We start from the raw sequence: 25,226 nt of genomic DNA on the forward strand, positions 1-25,226 counted from the left end.
CCCATTCCTCTAGCTTGTGCTCCTCGTCCCTGACTCATCCTCCTTGATTATACTTGCTTGAGTTGCGTTCTTTGTAGAGGTGGATACATTTACCAAGGGCTTTAGCAATAATTTCTTTTTTTTCTTTTTGTATATAAACTGCCGTTCTCTTAGATATTAGGCAAAAATAACCTGGTGCCCAGTTTCCAAATATGTCTCAGATGGGCCAATGAAATTGTATTTTAGAGGAAAAGCCAGTCACTTATCAAGAACAAGTGAAAAGAAAAACACAATCCTATGTCTTCCTCTTGTTCATCTCTTCTCTATTTACTATTCTTAAATATAAGAACAGGGAAAGACAGCATGACATTGCAGAGTTAAGTGTAATGTATCTACCTAGTTTTGGGTAATCTAACCTAATATCTATGCATATGACATCTTCATAGAGACAGGTATTCATAATATCTATTCATAGAGATAGGTAACAAGTGTAAATCATGAATCATGGAATTGTCTACCTATGCGCCCATGTCCTAGGGAAACACATACTTTCTTAACTTTGATCCTTCTTCATAAGATCCTTAATCATTCTAGAAATTCTCTCACATCCTAAATCATGCGAGAAAATGACCTCATTTCTTTAGCATTTGACATATTACCCTAAAGAGATGTCCAGTCAGTAAGGCAAGTGGTAGTGCAGGAGGTGCCAATAATGCACATGGTCACAGACATATATTGGCATATTAAACCTCCCCATTTGAATCATCACAGTTACTTATTATTCATAATAACACAGGAAATTAAAGTTCCTGTCACTCATTATAACTACTGAGGAAGACCAAGGCCCTGTGCTTAGTAGCATTTTGAATACCAGCCTTATCTAATTTTTCTCTTTAAAAGTGAATTCACCTTTTTCCTTTATATGTGGGAGCCCCTCACCTGAATTTTCCCACCTCCCAATTGAGACAGCATGCTACGTGTTCTGGTTTCTACCACAGTAAATCATCTATCATCTCAGTTCTCAAAGATTTTATGGCTTAGGCAAGAGACCATTAGGCAAACACTAGGTGCACAGAAATTATTTCAGCCCCTGCTTAACACAGGAAATGATGAGCATTTCCTATTGGTTTTCATTTTTCCCATTTCTCCCTTTTCTGCCCTTGAAGTTTTTCTTGCTCATGTCATGATGAAAATCAAACTCTAGCTGTGTAAGCACAGATTTAGGACAAGGATGGGAGGTAGAGGCAGCTGGGGCAGGGAAAAGTGCTGGTGGGAAAATGGAGACAACTGAACTTGAACAATAAAAAAAAAAAAGAAAGAAAAACGAAACAAAACAAAAAAAGCCAAAGCTCTAAGGATTATGTCCCTGGTTCCGGTTTATCACATGTAAGACTCTGACTCTTGAAGTAGGTCTGATATTTGAAGTAGGTCATGGAGGCAGGGATTTCCTTGCTCTGAGTTCCTAGCACTTTTCAGTGTTTCAAATATGATTCTTATGGGCCAGCATTACATTAGTGAAGCTCTGAAACATGGGGCACAAGAAGGTCTGCTGAAATGTCTGGGGGCAATACAGAAAATTGTCTGCCCCCTTTATGGGACTTACCAGGAATGCAGCTACGCATTTATTCATTTTTAACAATGTAACAAGTATGAACAAGTAGCTACTATGTGCCACCTCTGGGTCAGGCACATGGGATACAAATCTTCAAGATCATCATCATATTTTTTGAACATTTACTACATGTCAGACACTGTTCTAGGTTCTTTACTTTTAATAAATACTAAATAAAATATAGTTTCTCTACCCGAGAAATGATTATGTCCAGGAACTTTCATTCAGGGAAGTTGAGGCTAAGAAAATAGCTGAGATTTACCACTAATTTTCTGTGATTGGGATGAGAGTGGAATTTATTTGGGATCTCCCACCCTACAGTCAATCATGTCGTAGGCAACCCATATTGTGTACTTAACCAATTTGCTTCTGTTAAGTTCCAGACCTCTGGAGGTGGAACTGTAGAGGCAGCAAGGCCAGCAGAGCACCAGGACACAACCCTGGAGGGCCCAGGGGTTTGCCTTCTACCACTCACATGCATATACCATCTATATTAGGACAGTTGAATATTTCCAATAATGTTGTCATTGTTTTCTAAAAATATATGAATAAAACAATCCTGACCTGGCTACTTATTTTGAGGGAAAAAAAAACAGTGTTAATCATGAGACATTACACAAAATTAAAAAAAAACAACAGCCAAATGAGAAGTAGTTCAGAAGAGGGTTGCTGTGGTCTCTACTAGCCTTTCCCACAACAGAGCATTTCTTTCTAAAAATTAATGTCTGAAGGGGAAAAAAACAAAAACAAAATCAAGAGACACGATTCTGCAGGCAGAACATGAAGCGTATGAGATGTGAATAAGAAATGCTGAACAACTCGGCAGGACCATTATTTATTTGTTTATTAAGTTTTCCAGTGTAGTAGATTGATCTGAAAATAACAAAACGTTCATGAAGCATGAAGCGTTTCCTAAGCTTTCAATTAAAATGAAATAAAACAAAACGCTGGATGTGTGTTCATTGTAGAAAATCTCATTAGGGCACTGGTCATCGCAGCCCAGCCTGGCCTCATTATCTTGTGCAGTTACTTCAGCTCACCGCCCAGTGCCTCTGTTCAGGCACCAAATGTAAGTGGTGTAGCTCTTTGCTAACATCGACTCTGCTCTCCAGAGTGGAACATATCACAGTGATCTTTGAAGAGAAAGGCCAGCACTGCGACCCCACTTTATAGATGAAGAAAATGAAGCATACCAAGTGCATTTCCATAGGGTCCATTGTAAAAATTAGGAATAAGAGCTTGGGAAAATGGTTTCAATTCCCTGATACATTTTGGCAACTCTGTGCTTGTATTAGGGGGGGATTCTTTTTGCAAGTGGTTTGAACTCAGAGAGGGAAGTGGTGAAATAAGGAAAGTATAAAATGAAGAAAAAAGGGTAGAGAGCAAGTTAGAGAATGAAAGAGATTGTATTCTGGTAGTTCAATGCCAGGGAGCATGGTGCATAGTAAAGCCTTGGCAGTGGGAGATGGCATGGAAACTGTGATACTGTGATTTATAATAAGAAATACACACTTGGTCTCCATTTCTGTTTTAAAAGAAGCCCAGAACTTCTAACACTCTTGGAATTTCCAAAAGTGGTAAGCAATAAAGGTGCTTTGCTATTCCTCACTATCTCTTTTCAAGCACACCCTGACCATTACACAACACCATTCATGCAACCCATTAATGAGGTTACATTAATGAGGTGACTGGTGGAAAGCCCCCTGAAAATGGGAACTGTTGCCAGGGAAAACAACAACATGATTAGAGGATTGGGACTTTCAGCCCTACTCCTGACCTCTGGGGAGGGAAGAGGAACTAGAGATGGAGTTCACTTGCCCATAACCAAACATTTAATCAATTATGTCTATGTAATAAAGTTTCCATAAAACCCCAAAAGGATGGTTGTGGAAGAGCTTCTAGGTTGCTGAACATGTAGCCATTTGGGGAGAGGGCAAGGAAGCTCCATGCCCCTTGCCACATGCGCCTTGCCCTATATACCTCTTTTTATAATTCATGGGTAATCCGCTAAGAAAAATGTTCTTATGAGTTCTATGCACTGTTCTAGCACATTCATTGGGGAATCATGGGATCATTTGATCTATAGTTGGTGAATTCAGAAGAATGGGAAACAACCTGGCCTTTTAATCGGCCTCTGAAGTGAGGGTGGGGATGTATTCTTGTTAGACTGGGCCCTTAACGCGGGGGGTCTGACCCTATCTCTAGGTAGATAGCACGAGAAGTGAGTTGAACTGTAGGACACCGGGTGATGTTGCAGAATTGCTTGATGTGTGGAGAACCCACAGGCCCAGTATCGGAAGTGGGGTTGTATTGTAGTGGACTGTGAGAGAAAAGAAGGCACAGCAAGAACTTTGACCTTCCTCTCAACAGACAGACAATGGGAATGTCTGCAGGATCAGCACACTTTTTGAGGTCCAGGAATATTTAAAATAATAATAAAAGTGTTTAAATTAGAGCAGCTCACAAGCACCCACGACCAAAAACAGAAACTCAAGTCAGCCTCATGACAGTTTTCTGTTCCTCCTAGTTGTAATGATTTGTGTGTAATTATTTTTGACTAGTAAGATCTCACTAAGCTACATATCAGAGGTACTCACATTTGGTGTTGGTTTGCTATCATCTTTCTTAAAAGCACTTCTACTTTTCCCACTCCCCTGAAAATATGAACTGCACTGAAATAATGTGTAGGCCAAATTCTCATTATACTTGGAGGAATTCCAATTGTGGACAGTTTTCACCACACCTGAAAAGCCATTGGAAATCCACATCCAATGGAAACATCACATATGAATGGTGCACATTTATAACCTGAAATGGCTGCAAAAGAAAGCCAGGGCGGATTATAGATGGAAGCCTTACAATTTCTATATCTTTGGTCTTTCTTGGTGTTAGGGCAAAATTTCTTGTATAATCTAAAGAAAGCAATGGCTCAATAGTGAAATTAAAAAAAAAACAACACTTATCCATAAGGCAAAAATAGAACTCCTCCTCCTGAATTTCACTCTTTTCATCTTGTTGATGAACCACAGTGAAGTTTAGTTGGAACAGCACTGGGTTAGGAGTCAGTTAGAATTAAAGCAACTGTATTCAGTCCTAGCTCAACCAGTGAATAGTTGTGAGATCTTGAGCAAATCATTAGCTTGGAGTAGGGCTCTTTGATTTATAAAGATCCTACAATCTCCAGCAGAGCGTGCTACACAAGGAGGCATCTCTGGTACCTGATTTAAACTCTACCACTTCCTACTGAGTGAGTCTGGGAAACTTTCTTAGCCACATCTGCCTCAATTTCCTCCAGGAAAGGGGTACACATACCTCTTAGGGCTTGGTGAGGATTCAGTGAAATAAGGCTTCTGAAGAGCTTACAGTGCCACCTGGCATAGGTTAAGCACTCAATGATTTTGGCTAGTCTTGTTATGATGATGCTTCATTATCTCCAACAGCAGTATATCCTGCATGCCTGGTGTGTGTCTTTAGCCAGACATTTTACTAACAGACAGATTGAGTAAGTAATGATTTGGAACAATCAGGACTGTAGGCAGGTTTAGGAAGGATCGTCTGGCTGATTGCTGTTGTGTTATTTTTCTTTCTTTTATGACCCAGAACCAGTACTTACTGGAGCAATATGTATTCACAAATTGCCATCCAGGAGTTGGAAAGCAAGGTATTATTTAAAGGCTGCTCGTGGTGTCTAGATTGGCATTCTGTGGTTACTACACAGAAAATAGTAAACTGTTGGAGAAGGGTCAATTTAACCAGTGTGATTTGCTTTGGTACCTCAGATCTACTTTAGGTATTCAGGATAGACAGGGCCAAATGAATGCATAAATGAAAAGCCAAGATATGTTTGTGTTAGTAGTGCTTCAAGTTTAGCTAGGCATACAAAAGACACTCACAATTGAAGAAATTATGGCTACTAAAAAACACTATAACTATGGTTATGACATTATTGATGTATGTGTACTATATATTTGAGGGAATTTCCCAGAAAAAGAAGTTTCAGTAAGGGATAATTTTTTTCAGGGAATCCTCTTACTTAAAATGGATTGTGTTTAAGTACTTGAGGAAACTTAGAATTTGTCTTAATAGAGTATACAGAAGGGATGGATAACAGGAAAGAAATAATACAAAAAAACCCCTCTGAAAACCTTTGAACATTTCAGAGGCAGAATTTGCAGCCCAGTGAGGAGGTAGTGTGGAGAAAGGCCTCACCAGCTCAGGCACAGGGAAGTGGGTTATATTAGATCAGGGGAACTCAGGGTCTTCATGTTCCAAATTTTGGGGTTTAATTTATAAGGTATTAGTTTGATATTGCAGAGTTTTGTACAAGAAAGAAACATACTGAAATAAGTAAAACATCCAATTGAACCATATAAAATTGCCAATATCTGACCATCTTTGTTCTACCAAAATGATAAATTCATATGGTTCTAACTAATATCCTAAAATTGTTCTGTCATTTGGGCCAGAGGCAGGGAGATTGGCCTGTAGGCTAAACATATGCCAAGATGCAATCTCCTGGGCTTTGATAAAGATGGGTGTTTCAGATAAGGAGAAAAGAGTGAATTTTGCTGACATAGTTTTGCTTGAGTTTCCTTAACATCTATTTCCTTCCTTCTTCCCTTCCTTCCTTCCTTCCTTCCTTCCTTCCTTCCTTCCTTCCTTCCTTCTTTCTCTTACTCTTGAAAAAGAAAAGCATTTGTTTTCTCACATCCTTCTGGGTCCTATTACAATGATTCTGATCTCTTAGCTGCTTGACCTGTGGACCCTCTATGGAGCACTGTGAGGCCCCATCTCAGGGAGCAGTGGAGAGAAGCTCAGCTTTCTAGGCTAAGGTTGTTGCGTTGTGTTCGACAGGGGAACTGGGAAACGTGGATAAGCACAGCCACTGAGAACCCTCTTCTAGTCTCATTATCAGAGATTGTTACTGGATTTGAACAAATGTTGCAGGTCAGGAAACCAAAGCTTCTAAAGATAGTCTTGGTTTTAAACATATTAGAAAGAGAAAACATGAATTCTTTTCTCAAAGGGTTTATGAAGCCTTGGACTGGAAATAGTCAAATTTAGGAGTTAATGGAAGGATGTATGTGTAACTAATAAAATAAAAATATATAGCAACTCAATTATTTTCAAATTCCAAAGATAATTTGGGGTACTGTTTTGGGATTAGGGGAAACTGAATTTCTTTGAACCATCTCAACCCTTTTCTAACTCTGTATATAGGTGTACAACACATTAGACACCTAGAGTGTATCTCTGGATACCTACCCTGGCATACATTAACACTGGCCAGAGAATATGGAAAACCATGTGATCTCTGTTCTCCTCTGGACTAAATATAAACTGACTTCTTTGTCACCTGTGGAAAAGATGGATTTTCTGTCTTTGCTCTGGTCACTAATTCTAAGAGCAACACAACATTAGATATTGGGTACCAGAGCAAATCCCTTTGACAAGTGTTAAGCAATTAGGTGGGAAAGGACAAGGCACACTTGTGTGTGTGCATGTGTGCAAGTATGTGTTCATGTGTGTGCACGCATGCATGTGGGCAAGTGTATATTAATTTTCTCTTTATTTTTTCAATGCAACATCTTTCTTTCTTTCTTTCTTTTCCCTCCCTCCCCTTTCTTTCCTCCCTCTCTTCTGACCTCTCTCCTTCCCCCCTCTTAAGCTACAGAAAAGAGAAGGAGAATAAATGATAAATATAGAAATTTCTCTTTCTAATAACATAGGATCATCTTTATCAGATCTACGGGCCTGGCCCTGATGATGTCATTTTTGCTGACACATTCAACTCTCAGTGGTCCTTCATAGACAGGCTGAGTGAAATGCATTTAAAACTTGGATGCTTAGCAGTTTGGGAAGGTGGGCAGTTGCATTTATAGCCAGAAGCACAAAGAACAATACAATTGCACATTTTGTTTCTTATTTCCCTCATACATTTTAGCATCAGACTCATCAGACTATTATTCGGTAAATGGATCATGTTTATTAGTTTTGTTTCACTAGCTTGACTATGAGCTCCTAGATGTCAGAAACCCACCAGACATATCTCTGTTTCCTCCACAGTGTGTTGTGCAGAGATTAAATAAACATTAAACTTCCATGAAAATGAAACAATACAGAATGAAAATAATATGAGGAATATAGAAGGAAATGGAGGCAAGGGAGAGTGCATGACATAAGATAGAAAAAGGCAATTTGGGCAATGCACCCAAAATTCACCCAGAAAAATGCATTCATGCATTCATGGCTGGTGGCAAGCATTGAACATTATTGACCGGGGTCATTTCTTTCAGTTCTTCCTTCTTGTCCTCCTTCCTTTCTCTTTCTTTGAATAAAGGCTCAAAAGGGAGCATAACCGTTCTCTCCTTTACCAGTACAATAGTTCAGCAGGGTGGCCACACTGTGGGTTATAGGTGTGGAGAAGCCTGGACATCACTAGTCTATTTTAACAACCAGGGGAAAAGGGGAAGGGTTTACAGGAACAAGTATAAAGGACACATGGACAAAAACTAAGGGGGGGTGTAAATGGGAGGGAGGTGGGGAGCACTGGGGGGGTGGGCTGGGATGGGAGTAAAAGACAGAAAACTGTACTTGAACAACAGTTAAAATAAACAAGTAACTAGATTTAAAAAACAAAACTGGTACTGTGTCTGCCATCCTGGTGGAGGCTAGAGGGCAGCAGAGCTGTACAATACGTGCTCCAAACCCAAACCCAGGCCAAGGCCTCTGGTCTCTGCCCTGTCACTGGCTTAATATGTTTCTCCCTCTCTCTCTCTCTCATTTGCTCTAGTATTTTACCCTTTCCCGAAGGCACATTGAGGATGAAAAGAAATGTATCATGATATATTTTTTCATCTTTTGTTGTATTTTTTTCATTACCATTTTCAGTAGACGAGTGGATAAAGCATCATGACTTATTAAAGGCCTATTCTCTCCTCTTCCACAAAAGAATGATTTTTTCGCTTTCAACACTTTTAAATCATTGGCCATTCAAAGGAAACATCTGTTCTTTCCTCAACCCTTTTCCAAAGGGAAACACGAAGCCCAAGTTAATGAAGTACCCCCATGTGTGGCAGTCTGCTTTGTTGAAAAGCAGATGACTGTATGACCTGTCCATTTACAAAGAGCAAATCGGAAATTATGGCAGGAAGCTGAAAAATAGTGAGGCTGATGAGGGGTCATTGGTCCTCAGCAGACACGATTTCAGATCAATTTAACTTCCTCTCCTTTCCTTTTATCCCCCTTTCTGTTCTTAATCCTCTCTTACCTGATTGTGGTTCGTTGGGCCCCTTTTCTTTTTTTTAAATATATTTTATTGATTATGCTATTACAGTTGTCCCATTTTTTTCTCCCCTTTATTACTCACTGATCTGTACACCCCTTCGCACCATCGTTCTATCCACACCCTTAGTTCATGTCCATGAGTTGTACATAGACATTCTTTGGCTTCTCCATTTCCCATACTATTCTTTACCTCCCCCTGTCAATTTTGTACCTACCATTTATGCTTCTTATTCCTTGTACCTTTTCCCCCATTCTTCCCCCTCCTCCTGCCCACTGATAGCCTTCCATGTGATCTCCATTTCTGTGAATCAATTCCTGTTCTAGTTTGCTTAGTCCATTTCTGTTTTTGTTTTTGTTTTAGGGATGGTTGTTGATAGTTGTGAGTTTGTTGTCATTTTACTGTTCAGAGTTTTTGACCTTCTTCTCTTTCTTAGATAAGTCCCTTTAACAATTCATATAATAAGAGCTTGATGATGAACTCTTTTAACTTGACCTTATCTGGGAAGCACTTTATCTGCCTTTCCATTCTAAATGATAGCTTTGCTGGATAGAGCAATCTTGAATGCAGGTCCTTGCCTTTCATGACTTTGAATACTTCTTTCCAACCCCTTCTTGCCTACAAGGTTTCTTCTGGGAAATCAGCTGATAGTCTTATGGGAACTCCTTTGTAAGGAGTTCTGTCTCCTTAAAAGGTAACTGTCTCCTTTTATCTTGCTGCTTTTAAAATTCTCTCATTCTCTTTAATCTTGGGTAATGTAATTATGATGTGCCTTGGTGTGTGCTTCCTAGGGTCTAAGATTTGGGGGACTCTCTGAGCTTTTTGGACTTTCTGAAAGTCTATTTCCTTTTCTGCATTGGGAAGTTCATTATTTTTTCAAATAAGTTTTTAATTTCTTGCTCTTCTTCTTCTCCTCCTTCTGGCACCCCCATGATTTGAATGTTGGAATGTTTAAAGTTGTCCCAGAGGTTCCTAAGCCTCTCTTTATTTTTCAAATTCTTGTTTCTTCATGCTGTTCTAGTTGAATGTTTATTTCTTCCTTCTCCCAAACCATTGATTTGAATCCAGGTTTCCTTCCTGTCACCGTTGGTTCCCTGTATGTTTTCCTTTATTTCACGTTTCATAGCCTTCACTTTTCCCTCTACTTTGCAACCATACTCAACCATTTCTGTGAGCATCCTGATTACCAGGGTTTTGAACTCAGCATCTGGTAGGTTGGCTATCTCTTCATTGCTTAGTTGTATTTTTTCTGGAACTTTGATTAGTTCTTTCATTTGGGATATATATATATATATATATTGCCTCTGTGTGCCCATTAGTTAGTAAGCAGTGGAGCTTTGGGTATTTGCTAGGGTGTGGCTACCTCATTGCTGCACTGTGGTGCTATATGTAGGAGAGGGGTCCAAGAGGGAACAATGTCACTTGCTTAGCTCTCTGCGGACTTTCAGTCACTTCCCCTGCTACTCACAAGCAAATTGGGCCCTTCTGGTGCTGATACCTGGGTGGATAGGTTTGTATACATTCTAGGACCCTTTGTGTCTCTCCAAGGAACTCTCCTATGAGGCTGGGAGTTTCTCCTGCTGCCACAACCCCCACAGGTTTTACAGTCAGAGGTTTTGAGGCTTTATTTCCCTGCACGGGAACCCTAGGTTGCATGGTTTGTCTTGCTGCTGAGTTGTTTCTCCTGGCATATCCACATGCAAATGTGGGACTGCCTGCTCTGCCAGCCACTGCCTTGTTGTGAATCCTCTCTGCCCCATCCCCCCATCTCTGCCCTTCCTACGAGTTTGGGTGAATTTTTTTTTTTAATTTCTTGATTGTCATGCTTTCATACAGTTCCTTTTCTGGAAGTTGTGGTTATTTTTTGTTTTTAAATTTGTGTTGCACTCCTTTTGTTTGTGTGAGGTTGCAAAGTGTATCTACCTATGCCTCCCCCTTTTCTTTCTTTTAGTATTTTCTCTCCTTTACTTTCTCAAACTCACTCTTGTATATTCTCCTATTTTGTTGCAGCTCCATTTCCCTCTATCTCTGCCTCTTCTGTGTCTGCTCCCATAGAGAGTTATGCAGCTTGACTTCATTAGCTCACAGTTCCAGAGCAGGTGGGAAGGGGGCTCTATCTCACTTTATAAGTAGGCTAAGACATAGCCCATTGTTGTGGGCATAATGAGTTCTGCTTTTTTCTTAGTCCTGAGTAGCAACCTAACAGCTCCATTACCTCTGCAAGCAGGGAGATGCTGTTTGCTTTCAAAGCCACATGTCCTGGCTAAAAGCTTACAAATCCAATAAAGTCTCCATCATGCCAGCTCTCCCCTCCACATTTCCTCCCACCCTTGCACATGAGGCTGCTCACACAGAAGTCACTGTTATTCATCAGAATAATAGTTCTTCTAATTTGCTTCCATCCACTGTGGTGTCTCGCTAATGATGGGGGAGTGATGTGATTTCAGTGTTGCCCTGTCTTCCATGTGAAGGATGCACATAAGAAAGACTGGGGCTGAGGAAGAGGCATAAAGGATAGATATGTAAGGCAGTGTTTCCTCTGTAAGAGTCATATTTACCTTTCTGTAGTATTTAGAATTTATCATAGCTATCTGAGAGGCTATCAAGAGGCACGTGTCTCTTCTAAAAAGGAACACACTGACCACTGAGATCACTCCAAACATGTGAACTCGATTTTCCTCCCCCCAGCTTCCCCTGGCTCTCTCATTGTCATTCTGTCATCCCCTTGGTCTCTCTTTCCTTTCCTTCCTCTCTCTGCTAATGCCATCATTAACTCAAGGCCCTGAAGATATTTTTTTAGCAAATTGTGAAAGGGCTTACATGGATAAACTAAAATTGACTCAGTCCTTAACCCTTTTATGCCAAGCCTGTTGTTGAACTTCATATTAGCAGAGAAAGAGCCATTTCTTACAGGTTTGACTAAAAACACAGTCTTCATGATGCTGGAGGGTCTGTTTTAAGTGGCCTTAGGATGAGATTTCCACTCTCATGTCTTAGTCACCTTCCAAATGTTCTATTACTTAATACTACCATGCTGGTCACTGGAATTTTAACGTATGAATTTGGTGGGCAGAAGGGATAAACATTCAATCACAGTGCTGATAAACCCAAGCAGAGAGGGAAAAACCACTTGGAGTAATGGTTGGATAATGGTTGGATGGCCGCACAAGGAGAAGCAAGGAAAATGTATGAGGTATAAGGTATTACTGAAACAAGACTGTAGAGAAAAAAGGGGGGAAGTAGATGGGGAGAAGAATAGAGGAAGGATAGCTGAATTCTCAACAAGGTCAGGCCTCAAGTTATCTCAGTGGGGTCTTTTGATTGGGCACTGTAGTCTGGCACTTCCTGTCCTGGAGAGCCATCCTCACCAGCCTATTTGGGTATTTACACTCACACACAACTTCATATAAATAAATCCTCTATTGCCATAAATGATGTCAATATTTCACCTGAGAGTTGTTTGATTCTAAAGTCCTTCCTCATTAAATATTTCTGCTTAAATTTAGAGAGTGACCCATTCTTATCAGGGGTCATGCAGCTATCCCATACGCATCTTCATTAGCAAGTCCTCGATTTAGTTCCCAATCCAGGCTTCACTTATATCTTATCTTAGTGGTAACATTGACATTCTCACTGACATCAGCTTCCTTTGTCAATGACACATTAAACAGGCTGCTGGAAGTAACACAGAGGAAGCTCTTTAATAAATATGATGAAAATAAAGTTCCCATCATAATTTCACAGAATCCCAGGCCCTCCTCACCTGCCAAAATCCCACGGCCCAGCTACTTTCATTTTTCTCACATTATATCTCTTTCCAGGACCAAGTTTCTCCATAAACAGTTGTTTCTGGGAACTTTCATTATCTTCCTTATTTCCTCCTCTCTCATCCCGTATGTCTTCCCTGTCCTCTGTAGAGTAGGCCAGCAGAGGAGGAATTACAAGTCTCCCAGGGGCAGATGGTAAAGTCATCCTGGAGAAGGGACTCGAATGGGAGCCCTCCTGGAGTCAATGAGAATTCCTGTGGGGAGAGCAAGAGTACTGGTTCTGGGACCACGGGGTTTTCCATTAGTAGAGAGCAGACAACAGAAGCTAGAATGAAGCAGAAAACTACGGGATTTTTTGTGTAATTTTGTTCACTCAGTTCTGGCCAAGGGTTTGGCTCCTGAACACTTATATTCCTTCTTTTCCTTATTTCTTTATTTTCTACCCCCACCTCTTTCAGCACTATCCATTTTATGAAACAAAAAAAATGAATATAAGCCAGAATATCTAAAAGCTCAAATGGGTCTTTTCATGATTTCTTATATCACTTTTCTTTTTTTCCCCTCTTTCTCTCTGAATAAGACACTAGGTGGTTGTATACTTGGTGGGAAGCAATGGATTGTTCTAAGAAAATATTATTAACAACGGCTTCGAATCAATTATGTACTTGGAAGTAGGTGAAGAGAGTTTTACACTTATTGGGTTTCAAAGTTGGCAGACATTGAGAATAGCAGCAGTAAAACAGTAGAATAATTACATTTCAAGATTGTAAGATAACTAGAAATCAGTGAAAGAGTGCTTCTCATTTGTTTATTTCTGTGTTCTTCTAGACCTGACCTCTAGATCTGGCTAGACAATGTGATTTTTGAGGAGAGAGAGCCACAAATTTAGTCAGATTTTAGTAGGTAGATCATTTCAGATAGACAAAGAAATAAATAAATGTTAGAATTTATTTTCTCATTTGTAAAATGTGCATGGTCAGAGTATTCTTATAAGGATGATTTTATGGAAGCTAATAATTTAAGAATTATTTGTTATGATCTCCTGTATGTCTTAGTAAAATATGTCTAATGAAATATCTGCTAAGTGAAATGATGACACATGTATTTGAATGTATTTTGTATTAATTTATTCTGGGAGAAGCTATTTTCTCTCTATATGGATTGGCCTAATTGAATTTACTCTTGCAAATGGTAATAGAAAAGATCCTGAATCTAAGGAAACTGATTCCAAGCCTTTGCATCAAAAATAAAAGAAGGGCCCTGGTGACGTTGCTCAGTGGATTGAGTGCTGGCTTGTGAACCAAAGGGCCACCAGTTCGATTCCCAGTTGAGTTCACTTGCCTGGGTTACAGGCCAGGTCTCCAGTAGAGGGAGCTCTGGAAGCAACCATACATTGATATTTCCCTCTTCTTTTTCCTCCCCTCTCTCTCTAAAATAAATAGGTAAAATCTTTAAAAAATAAAATAAAATAAAGATTTCTATGACAAAGGACTATTCTGAGGTATTTCCCTCTGGAAACTTCCTTAATAGCTTTGCTCTTGGCATTTTCCTGTAATGAAAATTGAGTCAACAAATCAGGAATTCTACTTGTTCTAAAGACGTGCCTCCATCCACTTCTCTTTGATGTTCCTAATTTTTGTTGTCCCAAGCAGCACTTGGAACCAATAAAACAATAATTTATACCTTAAATAATAATAAAAACTGAGCCACACAAAGAAAATTCAGGCTTTCCCTATTAGGATGAGGGCTTGTGAGTTGCAAGACCCCAGACGAGCCTTTCCAGAGAATTAGAAAGAAATTTGGGTGTAGTTCCTCCAGACTGATGGCAGGGTGAATCTTGATACCTAGCATACTACTATATGGACTAGGATGTCTGGGAACATCACTACAGTATTCCTAAATTAGTTGTTTATCATTTTGTTAACATTAAATAAATTCCCTGTTCTTTTTCAAGAGAGAGAGAAGTGGTTACTGCTTCCATTTTTTAGTGTATCCAACAAAGACAGCCCACATAGGTTAGCTGGGACTTCATTTTATGCAACTGAAAATTGCAGAACAAACTTAGTAAGAAACTTTTTGTTCACAAATGTCAAATGCTGGGTCAGTGTATAATCTTACTAATAGAATTGAAACCAAGTTAGTCTTCAATTATTTTACATGTAATTCTCATTAACCAAATGCAATTATGTTCTATTAAGATATACTAAAAAAATACATCAGATCTGTAAAGATAAGATGGAACTAGGAGCTTTCAGTTTTTGACTGATCTTAAATAATCATTGTTATTCTGTGGTGCTAATCATAGAAAAAAAATAGAGCCTAGCATAGGTTATGGAAGATCCTTCTAAGCAGTCACTTCAAAGCATTGGCAAAACAAAGTATGCAAAAAGAAGCCCCCAAAAAGGAGCTGAAAAAGTGGAACATTTTCTTTATTAATAATGGTATCAATTTGGTTTTGAACTAGAAGGGAGTGGGCAGAGAATAAAATAAAATGGTAAGAAAGAGAAAACAAGAGAAGAGATATAAAAATAAGAAGTTTGAAGCACAAGCTAGGAGAATAGATCTTATATTTGCATAAATAATTGGAAATGTTTAGGAACAAAGGTGTCTATTATTCTACTTCAAGTGTTTTGCACATTTAAATGTAAACCCCACTGCCTCCACAAGTAAAGAAGCGCAAATATATTATGTGAGCTGTTCCTTGTTTATGTGCACGTGCATTTCTTTTTAATTTGGGTTAAATTAAAAGCAAATTCTAGTTCTGAGCTCCACACGTGGGTTCTCACCATGTGTTACAAAAATAACTGATGCTAGAGGGTAAGCTGGACTACAAACTGAATTAATTCAACAGAGGCAGATGGTTGGAGGGGAGACGTGACTGTAAAATCATAAGCTCTCAGGAGTTTACATATATTTGGGGAGGAAACTGGACAACCCATTGGAATAAGGTTTTTTAGATAATTATCTCTATCTATAAATAAACAGAACACGGCCAGTTAATATCTGGAGAACAATACCTTATAAAAGTATAAAATGTAGAAAAGAGGACCCTTGGTCAATAGGAAACCCTCAAGTGGAGACTGGTAGTTAAAAAAAAAGAGTAATTCAAATAGGATGCCTGCTGACCTGTTCTATTCCCCTGGCATTTAAGTTTGGTCATCCTGTAGCATCCAAGATAATGTGTAAAATAAAACAGGATCTATAAATAAGGTTTCCATTATAAGAAACAGAAACCTGTACTTTATAAGAACAATTTTTATGTCAGTACTCCTTGCTCCTGTGTTTCCTTTGTGTTTTGTGAAATCTATTGGAAAATGACAGAGTATCTCGTGCCAAGTGTAATCAAGAAAACAGAATGCCATTCATACTTAGGCCAGAGATGTCAAAGTGAAGCTGATAACCCAGGTGAGTGAAAGCAAAGAAAATGTGGTGGTGGAGTAGATAGGAAAAAGGAGGGGACAGTGTATACGAGAAGGTGGAGAGGGGAGAGGTGGGGACAAAGGAGAAGTAGAAGGAGGAGAAGAAAGAATGAGAAGGAGGAGGATAGGGAGCTAGGAGAGGAAAGAGTCAAGTGGCTGAACAAAGCAGCCTTTCACCCTCAACCTTGTTTCATTTCTTCAAACCTTAAAGCAGCTCTCTGCTCTACCATTTTGCACCATACTACCACACATACTGAATCTAGAGTTGTGGCCAAATGTCAAGTCCTAGACCAAAACAGCAAGCAAATTAAAAAATATATTTTATAATTTGGAACTTGACCATTTTCCCTGGATTGAAGTAGACCTGTCTTAGATTATCCGTAACTCTCATCCTAGAAACAGAACTTACTATGACTTCACATTAAAAAAAATGCAGGGCATAGTTTGGGGTGAGGCAGGGTGAGGTCTTGTGGCACTTGTTTTTTTCAATTATTATTTATTTCTGTTAAATACTTAACTTTTGTGCAAATAGTGACTTACGGATTGACACTACCCCAAATTTTGACTACTTCTGAACAACTAGATATAGTAATGCCGATGTAACAAAATATTAAAAATCAAAATGGAATAAAAAACCACCTATGGGAAGACATGTGCTAAAAAATATTAAGATTTAATTTTAAAGCAATAATGAGGACAGGAATAAAGGAAGCAGATTACAGAAGACTTGATGCTGCAGCTGTATGGCTGATGTTCTCCCACACTTGCAAAGTTTTTCTTTTTTTCTTAATTGATAGGAAAAGATGCAAAATAAAACATACAGAATAACAGGCAAATTTTCTGCTGGATTAACTAAAAATAATATTTAGAATATCAGCAAAGCACAAGGATACCAAATATTAATGATGCTAACAATAATGTTAATCATGATTTAAGAATATCTGAAATTTCATTACAAAAGTGTCAGTGCAAATCATAGGAAAATAATTTTTTTGTGCTTCCAAGCATAGTTACAGCCATTTGACTACTGCCAGTATTTTGAGTTGGAGTAGGAAAGGGGTAGGAAAGGAAAGCCTAAATGATGTTTTTAATATTTACAGTTCTCAAAGGTCTTAATCTGACCCAGCACACAGAATCTACATAAATTAAGTAAAGGCAAATAATAACCTATTAAAGCCTATGAAAAGACTGCCATTTTATAATGTATATCACAGGTTTTCATGATGATGCTGGTTTAATCAGAATGAGGATGGCATCCAATAAGATGACAAAGACCCACTATGCATGAAAGTGCATGTGTGAAAAATGATTTGACATACTTGAAAACTAAATCTTTTATGCATCAAAGTAGTTCAAGTAGATTCAGTAATCACAACCTAAAATGTTCTTGCATGTTCAGTGATATTAGAAAATTGTTCATTTGTTTTTATTCTCAGCATGTAGATAACACCACTCTGGTACTCTATTATAATTGTGTGGATTGAAGAGTACTGGCAAATCTCCAAATACTTTTCTCGACCCCAGGGCCTGGAGTTTGTGTATTTGGCCTTTAGAGATTAGTCAATTTCCAAGCCACTCTTCAGCTCCATTATCTACCTTCCCCACGTCATAGCATTAGCACATTTTACAGACAGGTTCTGGTAGAAGTAATGCCTGCTTGAGTAGGGTTGGTAGGGTAACAATGTAAGTGTAATAATTTATAGTTTTAATTTGAACATTTCACCTAAGATGTCAAATGGTGTGCTTCGGTGTGATATTATTATGTTACAGAATTACATGCTTATAATTTTACACAAAAAACAGCTTTATTTATGCTGAACCCCATATGTCATCTCAATTATCAAGGCATACTTACACAACTCCCAATATCAAGAATAACATTAATTCTCTTTTGGGGAAACCATAGAAAAGAAAAAAAATTCTTATATGCAGAACACACCTGCATTTTCTCACTCCCTGTAGTCTACTCTTAAAGACTGGTTTCAATCCGTTAACTTAGAGTTATCACTGAATCTTATTTCAAAATTGAAGAGTTGAGATGATTAAAACTACCCTTATTTTGAAATTCACATGCTGCCTGCTGCTACATCTGTGAAAAGCAAGAACATCTTTATTGATAGTATTTTGGCTAATTAAGATCTGTTCACCTGAACCAAGCAAGTGCCCACACACCATACAAGAATAAGTGTTAATCCTGGTTGTGCCTGTTTTACATATTAGTTGAGATGAGTAGAGGATTATGTTTGACTACCAACTTATTCTGAGACATTGTTGTGATCCACAAAAAAATATGAATTAACTGAGATTCAGAATTTAAGCCCTTTCCCCATGCTACAGTCTGTTTAATTCACTTTTTTTTGCATATAGGAATGTGTAATAATTTAAAGATGCAGTTAAGAGTTGATTGTATCTTTTTCACAAATTTAGCATAAACTATATCATATTTTAATTGATCACTAATTCAATCATTACTTAAACAATTATATACACCACATTTCTAAAAGAACAGGGTTATAGTCAATGTTACAACAATTTAAATAAGATCCACTAAAATACTTAATTCTCATTAAATTCAAGAGACACCTGGACGATATACATACACATAAGTGCTTTGACATCTACCACTGAGTTATTAAAATATCCATTTCAAAATTGGTCTTTTCACAATCCATCAGGTCTTTCAACAGTGTATAGAGAAAATAAATATCTCAAACTATCTATTCAAGTGTTCTTAAAGCTTAAAGAGCCTTAGATAGGATTATCATCAAAGAATAAAACAATATATTAACATTTTGAGAATAGCATCAGGGAAGAGTAATCTTTCCACTTAGAAAACATATTATATTAATACATATTCACCACAGTTTTGTACAGGCAGACACACATACACAGATACACACAGCACATTTCATCCAGGGAATGTATTATAATGATAGGAGAGCACCCCAAAGGCATAGATGGTTTGGGACACATTGCATGTGATCACCCACTCCCTACAGACAGTTGAACTTCCAGACCCAGCATAAGTGGGTAAGTGATGAAGGGTGTGGCAGCACCAGAGATAAAGCAAGATCGAAGATCAACAAAAGGCAAATGGCAGCTTTCAGAGCTCCTGCAGTTCTCAAATGCAAGGAATCCTGCTGGTAGGCAGAGAAGAGTAATCAGTAGCTTGGGCAAAAATGACACCTTTAAACTACTAACTCGGTACACCTGGTCTTAAATCTACACTTGAATAATGCAAAAGTAACCTAATGGATTTATAGGATGCTCTCTATACTGACACACTTCAAGGATGAAATTTAAAAGATAAATGTCATTCCTGAACATAATTACTTTAGACAATTCTAAGAGACTGAAAAGATGCTATGAACACACAGTGGTGACAATGGAGCCAAGAAAACAGCCGGTAATCTTCATTTTTAGGCCTTCATCTTGCCCTGGCTGCGGTTTTTCTTTATTAGGGCTTTGCTCCATATTGTCTGCCCTAAAAGCCAGAGATCTCTTGTCTGAGATTTATTCCATTTAATTTTAGGCTATCTCCTCCACACATCAAAGGCTGAAGTTATTATCTTGATTCCTAAATATGGGAATGTTTTCTATCTCAGGAAAAGGAATATTTTCTATTTCAGGAATATTTTCAGGAAGAACCAAAGATCTAGTTCACCTTAGAAATCTGGGACTCAATCTTGTCACAACCGGTCCGTCACAAAATCTAGCCAATTTTACTTCTAAATCAATTCCCTAAGTTCAGTTTACATGTACATGCACATTACCACAAATTCAACCTGCTCCAACATCCTTTCTGATTATTAAAATAGTCACGTGTGATTTGTTCACTCTTGCCATCTCCAATGTGCTTTCAAACTATACCCAGAGCAATTATTTTAAAACACAACATTAAGCATGTCATAGCTCAGAAGTAATGATTAACTGACCCAAGAGAGATCCCCTAGGCCTTCTGGGAACTGAGTAAGGTCCTGAGCTTAAGGCAATCAATCCTGCCCAACCACAGGGCTTGATCTCTTGGCCCCTCTCAAGCCAAAGGAAGGGCCAAAGCCTCCCCCCAAGTAGGAAGTGATGTGGAGAATTCCTTTTACTTGCTACATTATACACCTGTGAAATGTATGCCCTGATTAGATCACAAGGTGGGGTGGGGGGGTGCTGTCCTTGATTAGATAACAAGGGTCCGGGCTAGTTCTACTCACAACTAAGTGCTGAATAGGGCCGGGGCCAAGTTTCTGCCTCATAATACAGCTATAGTCTTTCTGCTCTTGGCCGCACAAGGAGTCCTTAATCATGTAGATCCAAAGCCCCACAGATCAAGAGAAGGGTTACTGCTGAAGTCTGATATCTGGACCTGCTAGACCTCTGTGGCATATTTTAGAATATAAATGCACTTGTTTTTGAGTCTTTCTTTAAGAGTTAAATTTGGAGTGAAACTTTTAACTCCCCAAATGCTCTTTCAACAGATTTGTTATTCTTGTTTATATGACAACTGCCCAGCTTAAACCCTTTCAGGAGCATTCGTCATTTAAGATAAATACCAAATACATACTGTGGGTTGCAAAGCCCAGCATGACCTGGCTCCTGCCCCTTCCCTCAGACTGGCTCTGCACCAATTGTTCACTCTGTTTCAACCAACTGGCCTTCTTTTTTCCTTTTCACATATGTAAGATCTTTTCTGGCACAGGGCCTTAAAACTGCTCTTCTCTGTGCTGGAACATTCTCTCCCACTCAGCTTTAGAACTAAGATCAGAAGTCACTTCTCCAGAGAAACTCTCCCTAATGTTCCGGACTAGTATGGCTGCCTTTTATACATCTTTTCTTGTTTTGCAAAAAGAGAAACAAAAACAAACAAATGAAAAACAGTACTCTTAATTTTTTAGAGCTGCTCTTTCATATTTTAAGTTTATTCTTAATAGGAAAGGTTCATGGTATTAATCAATAGTTGCAGAAAAATGTACTTATGGCAATAGAAGTGTTTTTAACACATACATTCACTCTAAATAAGGACCCCTTTGTTGTCTTTAATTGAATTCTTACTCCTCTCGATAGAATGCTATACTCTTTTCCCAGAGTGTTCGATACTTACTCCTCACAATGCTTACCTTAGGTGCAGTTATATGATTGTGACGTTATTTTATTTATTTCTAGTTTCCCCTCTAGACTTTATTTTCTGCATGTGAGATGAAAGTCCCTGTTTTATTACCATTGTGTTTTCATTGCATTATACAGGACCTGGTAGAAAATATGAATCCAATGCTATTTGCTGAGTGAAAAATTACATTTTTAAATGAATACTTTTTCTAATTAAGAAATAAACAAGAAATAAAATGTATTAAGCTGTAACAATAAAAACAATACACGATGATTTTAGGGTATCTGGAAAAAGAATAAAAAAGATTATTATCCCCAATTCCATAAGCCAAACATCTATTCTGCATTTTAGTTTGCATTTAATAAAAATTACCTATCACAAAAAATATAGGTTACTTCTTCATGAACAGGTGAAAGAGAAGGAACAACTGAAAGGCTAGGCCTGGGGAGCCAGCCGACAAACACAGGACAGAAGGTGCTATGGTGTGAAAAGAAAAATATGCATTCCTTGCTTTGTGAGAGAAGATAGAAGACTAAGACATTAAATGAATTATTTGTTTCTTTCTTTTAAGGAACATGTTAGAGGCTGTCTCATTTGCTAAATGTCTTTAGAAATGGGCAAGAGAAACAGATGAGAATTATTAGAACAAATAGTGGCTAATGTACAAGATGTTCTACACCTAATAGATGAACAAGACATAGAAAAATTGCCAGGACCAGATGGCAGCTCTTATGTCCTTTCATTTGTAAGGTTTTTTGTGAGATGAGGCACAAAAATGTGTCTGGGTTTAGACTAACAGCAAGGAGCTGGGGGAAGAATAAGTCAGTCCATTTCTACAGCTGTCATCTTTCACTAATGTTGCATTTATAAATAAAGAAGCAATAGACATATCACCTCATAACAAAATCTTCTATAACTTTCATAAGCACAAAATTCATTCTGAAAACAAAGAAAATATTCCCATATAGAATTTATGCCTCATCGTATAATAATCTATGTAAAGTGAATATTTTGCAGTCCATCTGCAATTAAATGCAATGAGACTCTACAATACAAACACCTAGAGTAGACCTGTGTTTTTTCTTCATCTTTTAATATGAAATTATTCAATGCTAGCTCTGATATTTCCAGCCAGAAGGGCTCTAGGCAGCTGGTTGGGTGAGTCATTCCACATATTCTGAGAGGCAGGCATGAGATTCATTTGCTCTTTGCTTATGGGGATATATTAATGAATCTTCAATCTTGTTCTCACTGTCCCCTACGGCCCTGATGCATTTGTAGAGAAAGCAGGTTTACACAGCAGGAAGGTTGCTGTCCATAGTATTAAACTGGCTGTTATTTATCTTCCTAGTTTTGGAATATGGAAGGAAGGGACAAAAAATAATGTTACATTTGTTTAGCAATGAAATATAAGATTCTCTTTAAGTTTATTTTATTTTTTAAAAACTTGTAGTTCTTATTCACAATTTGAAGTTGAATCCTAATGGGGAAGCCGAAAATATCAGACAACTGTTCTAAAAAGATGGGTTTATCGGAGCTGAAGTAATTTGGACACACATATTCAGTCTTGAAAATGGTGAATCTTTGTTTTCCTTAAACTTTGTTCTTTTTTCCCTTAACAGTTTATGCTGCCTATTCTTTTTTTTTTTTGAGGTGGGGCAGGGAAAGAGGAGGATGGCTAGTGTGAATTATTTCATACTAAGATTATTATTTGAAATAGTCCTGACAACCGATGCTTAAATCAAAACAAGGAAATATTGAGAAGGTAGACAGAGACAGGACTTGTCAAGCAGATCATACTATGCCTAAAGCCTAATTAAAACAGCCATGCCTTTTATTTGGCCTGTGAGTGGTTTCATGTTTTACTTGGGTTTGTGCTATGGAACGGGAGAGTAAGATGAACACTTGAGGGAAAGAAATGGGAATGATGGATTGAGTCTGGGTTGGTGCAAAGCTCAGGGACAGGAAAAAAGCAAGAGATGACAGGAAGAGCTCTGGATTGTATTCTATTGCATTGTTCTGTGAACAGTGCCCTCTGGAGTTGTACAGCACAGGAACTCTAGAGATAAGAGGCTCCTCAGCATGATCTTCAACATTGTATTTATCAAGAGCTGAGGAGTGCACACAGATGTGGTTAGGGGTCTCGGACTGTTTCTCCTCCTTTTCTCTTTTGTCTTTGACCTTTGGAAAGAGGTACATTCAACTTGGGGTACCAGTATGATGTGACATAGGAAAATAAGAAGATACAAGATCGAAAGCAATTAAATCCCACCTATTCAGAAAACGCTTGGTATAACCCCTCCATTATAAACTCTTTCCTTGGTTAAGGCATCCATTCCAATTACTACCCAATGATGCTATGGTGTTAAAGCACCTGCCTCTGATAATTTGAAAGCCCAAGCTTGGCTTCCCCACAGCTACTACAGAGGGTACGATACACAAGAAGTAACATGCTGGGGTGGGAGACAAATATTGATAAGACATAGCTTAACTTTACCCACTTTACACTCTGCTTATGACCAAAACTCTAAAGGTACAATAATCAGACCACATTTACACAGTTTCATTTCCAGAAGGTCCTTTTGGTCCCATCCTTTCCATTCCACCAGCCACTGAGGTGGACACTTTTGCTGTCCTGTTTGTACTGGTGCAAAAACCTCTCATTTTTTATTTCTCTATTCCCCTTCTGCAGAATTTTAGTTTTCCTACAATGCAGATTATAGTTACTACCACCACCAAACACTTCCATACCTCATAGAAGCAAGTGCAAGTGCATCTTGACTACTTTTATAGTCAAGATGCCCATGACCAGGGCTCTCTCTAGCTTGCTTTGTCCCACAATGTGCTGTGAGTGCCACACTGCAAGTACACTGGGTCTTTTGCTGTTTTCCAAACATGTGCTATGCACCTTGTGGACACTGTGCCATGATCATGCCAATCCTCTATTTTGGAATCTCTTTTTATCTATATCTATAGCCCAATATATCCCTTTTTGACTCTTTTGTCTCTAGAATTCCTGATATCAATAGCTGGAATTCAGTGCTCCTTGTTTGCTTCTTTAGCATGACATCACTTATATCTGGGTTGCATTGTATTATCATTTGTGACTGTATGTGAATCTATATAACTCATTTTAAGTTCCTTGGAATAAGCTCCTTATTTTTCTCAGAATTTTTACAATGATTTCCAGCTAATACACTTATTAAATAGAATTGAATGAACAGCTAACTAATTAGCAAAAGTAAGATTATGTGAAAATCATTACATAAACACTGAACACAATGGGACATAAGAATGTCATATGTTTACTGAACTAAAATGTCCTCCCAACTTAGATTTTATGCATGTATATGGGATGAACAATTTATATTAAATGAAAGTCTTCCAAAGGTGAACATTCAGGTTATAAACAATGATGAGGAAAATGTTGGGACTATGGGGGGCTTTCCAGTGTCTATACTATCAAACCACATGTGAGCAATCTCCCGAGAATAAGTTATTGAAAGTAAAGTGGCCAAGAACATGGATTTTGGAGCCTGACCTGAGTTCAAATCCTGGAGTCATCCATTTCTAGCTTTGTGACCATAGGCAAGGTGCTCAACCTTTCTAATATCTGGGATAATAATACTTCAAGGAATTATTGTAAAATAATATATAAGTAAAATGTTTGCATAGAGAGTGACATAATAATAGTTGCCATTTATTGAATGGTTAATAGTCTTTTTTTATTTTGAGAACAATTATGCTAATTTAAGTAAACCTCTGAGGCCTTTAAATTTTGAATATACCTTCATACAAAAGTAAAATGACTTGAAGCATATGATTTAATTCATCCTGAGTTGGCTTGACCTAAACATTTTTAAATAAAGCTAATTCATCAATTCTACATGCCAACATAGAATAGAAATTCTAGCATATAACAAATAATCAAGTCAAGTCTGAACAGTCAAGAGACAAAGAGAAGAAATAACAAATACACACCTATTAAAAACAGACTTCTTTCTTTAACATTTGGCATTTTATAAAAATAGACTTGAAAAAGAACTACCTTTCTCTTTTTCGGTCA

Source organism: Sturnira hondurensis, unplaced genomic scaffold, assembly GCF_014824575.4.
Source record: "Sturnira hondurensis isolate 20B ecotype Veracruz unplaced genomic scaffold, ASM1482457v3 Scaffold0004338, whole genome shotgun sequence".
Classification (NCBI taxonomy): domain Eukaryota; kingdom Metazoa; phylum Chordata; class Mammalia; order Chiroptera; family Phyllostomidae; genus Sturnira; species Sturnira hondurensis.